Below are 6,850 nucleotides of genomic sequence, written 5' to 3' on the forward strand. Positions count from 1 at the left end.
ACCTGCTAAATATATGTAATAGTCATTCGATATATAAATATATTCACAACTTACAGTGTTATCAATGATTTACCATTATTTCAATAACCATTCACACAAAAGCTTTTTTATGTTAAAGCAGCTATTTTCTTTTTAACATCGGGCTCGATGGTATATGATGTTCTAGAAGCTTCCGTCAATATTACGATCGGTGAATGACGAAAATAATTTGCACATTTTCCTTTTTAATCGGTTATCGCAACTTATTTCTTCATTTAAATCAAGTTTTGATTGAATAATTCAGTAATGACGTTTAATGAAATAAATAAACGATTGTTTGTTGTCAGTTTCATTAAAAATTGCCAGTAACTTAGATCCGCCAACCGGAAACGCCACCGTACTCACGTTTTTGCTATTTTATGGTTGTTTATAGAAAATAAAAGTAGACTTTTAATTTAATGTACAATACTTACAATGCAAGTGAAATCTAAATATAGTATACGGACATCATCTTGTATCGTGTGTATCCTTAGAGTAGTAAGTGAGAAGTCTGGTGCAGCCGTTTCGGAGTTTATTTGCAAAATTTATTAATTTATAAGTATAGATTACGCGAGAAATAATTTGCATGACTAATAACAACTAATTCAAGACATATGTCATGGATAAAAATAGATGTAGAATGCAAGAACCTGTATTTCAATATACATCTTGTTTTTATAGACAACTGGAATTGGATAGACATAAAGAGCTACTGGGAGAAAAGAAAAAAAAAACAGGAATTTATTGCCATAACAACAGAAGAAACGAGAGTTAAATAAGACAAATTTAATTTTCTATATCTTTTTATTAACAATTTTTATTTTAGTGTAGGCATAAACAGAAATATCTAACGACATATCAAAATATTTTCTAAGATGAGAAAGAAACGATGAAACAATACATTTTTAAAAATACATGTATGTATATTTTTTGTCTGCACATATACTCTAATTTTTACAAATTATTTATTGATTTTTTTTTTCTCAGAAAGGAATATGGTAATTTACTTTGGAAAGAAATTTCTTGATATTTCATATAAATCATTGTATATATCATGTTATTCTTCAGAATACTACATTTGTTGTTAAAACTGAACATGATTCGTAAAGATTGAGATTGATCATTGTCCGCCATATTTCTCTTATTTCACGTTAATGGTTTGAGCCCTGTGACGGTACATATTGTCGTTTTTTACATATTGTCGTCGGCGACAATATGTACCTACCCTCACTGCACATATTGTCGTCCATCGGTGCATATTGTCGCCGGCTGAAAAGCTTACACGTGTACATATTGTCGCTGGCGACATTATGTGCCTCACCCTCACTGTACATATTGTTGTCCCACAAATATTGTTGCTTAAAGATTTCTTTTGTTGCTTTTTGGAAGTTTTGTGAGTGTAACTGGTGTGTGAATCACACTTCTTTATTGTTACTTTAAGCTGACGTGACTCATGCTATTTCATGCAGCGTGATTGTGATGGTACATTTTGTCTTCCTTTTCATATTGTCGCCGGCGACAATGTGTACCTACCCTAACTGCGCATATTGTTGTCCATCAGAACATGTCGCAGGACAATGCACGGCGGCAATGCACCATATACATGTAAATATAGACAGAGAAACCAAAAACTTCAAAAATGGTCATATACACTTAATTTAATCGCCGAAATATGGGTGAAATATTGCCGACAACAATTATTATTGTTAAACAATAATAATCAATCCATGTAAATATGACTAATCATTGCTTTGCTGTTTTTGAGAAGATAATTTTTAAAGAATTTTCCCATATATTCCTAAGAAGAACTTTGATTGCCCATTGTGGCCCCAAATTAGGCCCGGTTTGATTTGAAGATACTTGAATCTGCGCTACCTAAGGATGCTTCCATATAAACATCACTAATCATGGGTCTACTGCTTTTCTCAGTGGTGGATCCAGAAATTTCAGAACGGAGGGGGGGGGGGGTGCGGGCGATTCAGAATTTTTTTTTTGACAAACAAAAAAATTTAAAAAGTCAGTTGTATGTTAAGGTGTGTACTGTATATGTTAAGAAAATTATTTCATTGATTAAGAAATTTTACCTGTGGACTAAATTGAGAGTATATACAAGTTAAACAAACATAATTTGCCAAAGCATAAAAAAAAATTAAACCACCGGGGGGGGGGTCTATATCTGTCTGCTTTTTGAGAAGATTTTTAAATATTTTCTGTATATATTTCTATGTAAACTTTGTTGTTATAATGTCCATCTCGAGAATTTTTTCATTCGTATGTAGACGTCACCACTTGCCGGTGGAGGGCTGCAAATTTAGACCTATACTTGGCACTTAGGGCCATTGAGGAGTGAGGGATCTTTTTCGAGCCAGCACTTCAAAATTGAACTAACGCTATGTAACGAAGCTTTCACTTAAGTATCATCTCTACTGACCCAGTACTTCTTGAAAAAAAATGATTTTTTTCCCTAAATATTCTATGAAAAACTTTGATCTCCTATTGTAGCCACACCATTCCCTCGAGGGACATGATCTGAATAAAACTGAATCTACACTTCATGATGAAGCTTTCACATAAGTTTCAACTATTCTGACACAGTGGTTCTTGAGAACATTTTTAAAAGATGTCACTAAATTTTCACTAATTCTTAACTACTATTCTTGAAAGAGGACATGACCCTTCATTTAAACAAACATGAATTCCCTTTAACCATGGATGCTTTGTGGCAAGTTTGCTTGAAATTGACCCAGCAGTAATTCTTGAGAAGAAGCTGATATTGTGAAAAGTTTACAGGCAAAATGTGATCAGAAAAAATCACTTGAACTTCCACTTCAGGTGATCAAAAAATGACAACCCCTACACCAATTATATGATTGTATATAAGAATAACGCAAAAAATAATTTTCAAATAATCATTACTACTGAACAAAAATACTAGGCTTAATACATGTATTCAATCTCCAAGCATTACCAGAAAAAAGAAAAGGCCGATTTATCAGATATCTTAAGAATCACGGTATCTTGACATATCATAGTGATGTACAACAATCCTGGACACAATTTTCTGACCAAAATGTTTTCTCCCTACAGTATTGCGAGGAATGCTGTCTGTCTCCCTTCGTGCTTGTGTGTGTGTTTGTCAATCTCTCTTTCCTTTCTCAAGTAAATATTCCTCAAAAAAATATATCGATGACAATATATGCCGACCTTGACTGTGCATATTGTCGCCGACGGCAATATGTGCTGGTGCTTGACTGTACATTTTGTCGTCCATTATGCAGGAGAAAAAAAAGGCTCGTCTCGGAACATATTGTCGCCGGCGACAATATATACCGATGGACGACAATATGTGCAGTGAGGATAGGTACATATTGTCGCCGACGATAATATATACAAAACAACAATATGTACCGTCACAAACCCCTATATGAGCCTCAGACCCGATTCACGGTTAATTTTATCTCGCTTTAAAGATTTCACCTGTACAGACATCTCTTCCTTTGTCATTGTGATCTACTAAGCCTCGACAAAAATTACTTTGATTAATACATGCGTCTGCTACGACAGGAGAAAAAAGTTACCGAATTTACATGGTATCAATTGCGCAGGCCAATGCATTATAAAGTAAAACAAACACAAAAGCACGTGCAATGAAATAGAACTCAAACACAAAGGCAAGTAAGGTGTGTTCTACACGCCTTTTCATTCCAATGAATGCGAAGGTTTTATACACCTCTGCTGATATTGGAGTCAGAGAAATTAATATGGCGTATGTCTATTTTCAAGTCGTGTTCAGCTTTAAATGTGATATGAAAAAGTGTAAACCTTTCATTTTCATTTTTTTTTAATTTCACAAATAGTTTGGTTTTTGATATTTTTCAACATACGCTTTATTCTACTATTTCATTCTTAAAATGACAATCAGCATAGAGTTCTTTTCCTTCATTTTATAAGCACATTGAAGTTGAAAAAATGTGTAAAATTTATATATTTGTGTCAACATTTTCACACAAATTCATTGATTTTTTAAATTGTATACCCTCTCATTAAAACTGGATAAAAATCTTCTACAATGATATTAAAAACTAACTGGTATTGATAGGGATAAATTTTCAGTAAATTTGGATGGAAAGCTTGACTTTAATTATTCCATAACGCTAAAACAGATCAAAACATTGTTGAATAAGTGATGTAGGAGGAAAATTATCCCATTTGGAAGGTTAACAATAATTAAATCTTTAATCATAACTTGACCATCTGATCTTACTTTACCAAACCCTAAGCCTGGGATGTTTGTTTCTTTGGGGTAGCAAAATTCAAAAAATAAAGGAAAATATTATAATTCAGGATTATAAATATGGGGGCACACGAGGGTTGTCCTGTAAAATCGTGGATAAGTTGTCTAGAGTGAAAAAAAATTATCACTGCGTTCTAAAATTTTCACTACTCTTTAGTACATTTTTCACCGATATACGTAGCAAATTTCAAATAGATATATGCGTAAATAAGCCAATTTTGAGATTTTATGGTACACGTATATGGTATCGCCTTACAGCGCACGGATAATAATGTCAAAGTGTCTATAGCAATGTCACTTTCCTCTTTGCCAAAAAAAAAAAAGTTTTTTTTTTCTTTTATTGCTTACATTATCCATGCATGTCTAATAAAGCTAATTGTACATTTCTTTTTATTTTTATTTCCTTTTTATTTCCTTTCATTAGTCATTCCGAGAAAGATTTTAGAAAGAAAATGGTTTCAATTTCATTAATGAGATATTTGATTTGTATATCATAACCATATATAAAATCTGAATGACAGAACATTTTATTTGAAAAATCTTACAAACTGAATCTAATTGTACTGTAAGTCTAATCTTAAAAAATATCTAATACATGTTGTGTGTTTTGTTTTTTCAGTTATATAAGTACATGTATATTGAATATTTTTTTTATCATGAAATAAAATTTTGCGCTAGAGAATTCAGGACAATCGATTTGTGTTACGTGGAAGTTTGTAGAAGAGTCTAGTTCTAGAAGTTTAATCAACGTGAGTGTATTTCACTTTATTACATACTTAAGAAATAAGAAATACAAGTTTTTGCATATGCCATATACTTGGCGTCACAATACATGTAGGCGTATCAGCTTCCAGGGCTGATAAGGATCCTGGAGGACTGATACAGATTTATATCACACCCCTCATAGATTAAACCTTCAAGAGAAACAGTACTTGCGATAAAACACTCTTTCTGGTTCACATTTTTAAAATTTTGAATAACTGTTCTTATATATAATAAACTAGTCTGTGATTATTTATTTGTATTTGCTCAAGTAGAGGTGCGACGTATTTATTGCGCAATGTATGTAAAAACATAATAAAACAATAAGTTTGGCCGAATAAAGTCTGTTTTCATTCAAAGTTTCTCAAAAAAGTCCGACAAAGTGATTTAAAAAATTGTATAGATTTATAAGGGTGATAACAAAGAGAAGGAATTTTGAACATCATAGAAAGTCAACAATTGTTTGATGTTACAGAAATTTGATACTAGTACTTGCAAAATAAGCCCAAAGTATACACCAATCCATGAATAACATTTTTGTTGTTTGTAGCTTATATTCTTAAACTATATCTTATTTGAATATTTCTAGCAATTTACATGAACATATATTCAAATATTTAGTTTCTTTTGAAACTTTTATTCAAGATTAAAATTACAAGCATGGGCGTTAATCGGAAAATTCATTGATTATAAAATCATTGGAGCATGCAAAATTATGTGAAAAAATAATCGCCTTTCGAAAATAAAACATATATATTAAAAAATGTAACAATTCATTACACACTTTCACCTTTTTCCTGAAATACCTTTAGAATTAAAACGAATGAATTCGAATTAAAACCTACTGAGTAACTGCCAAAATCTTATTTATATTAAAAAAGTAAGTAGTTGAACTGAAATAAAAACGTTTAAGGAATGATTACGAAATTAGTGTAACCAATCTACATGCCCCTTAATTTAATTTTAACCTCGTTTAAAGTCAGCATTTCGTAAATTGGATGGCCGTTATATTGACCTCGTTAGCAAATACATCCTATCAATGGGTCGTATTTTGGCTGACATGTTTCATATCAATTGTTAGGCCTTTGTATTTGGACTACGGAATGTTCCGTCTTCCTGATCAATACATAGTGCTCACAGCGGATGTGACCAACCAACAGGGGATGCTTACTCCTATGCACCTGATCCCACCTCTGGAATTTCCAGGGCTCCATGTTTTATGCCCTATTTACAAATTTGTATTGTTTATAGATTTTTATGAGATCACTTACTGTATGTTATCCTCACCTTGTCATCCAGAATACAGATTAAGATACTCTAAATCTGTCTTTTCCTCCATATAGTCTGCATCTAGTTTTTACTCTTACTGGATGGATGTCTACAGATGACAAGACAATTGCTAAAAATCATGGCGCTAGGGCACCACAGTAAAATATCAAAATTTTACAAGAGAAATTTAATCTAAAAGTTATAACTTAAAATTTTTGAATGAAAATGGCGTTCTTCTACTAAAACCTCGTTCCCAGAGTTCCTCTTACAATTTATGCTGCAACCAAATGATCTTTCGGACGATGATTGGTGATGTTCTGTAGATGTTCAATAGGGTTACTGAATTTTCACCTAGGGGTCGAATGGGGGTCGAAAAACAACGTTTTTTCTTTAAAAAGTCCTAGTTCCAAGAACTTGTAGTTCATTTAACACAGTAGTCAAATTTTCTTTTGGACGATGATTGATGATGTCCTGTAGATGTGCAATAAAGCTTCCGAATTCTCATTT

This window comes from Saccostrea echinata, unplaced genomic scaffold (assembly GCF_033153115.1).
Source record: "Saccostrea echinata isolate AGI-Se365-2 ecotype Australia unplaced genomic scaffold, CSIRO_AGI_Sech_v1 ptg000054l, whole genome shotgun sequence".
Taxonomy (NCBI): domain Eukaryota; kingdom Metazoa; phylum Mollusca; class Bivalvia; order Ostreida; family Ostreidae; genus Saccostrea; species Saccostrea echinata.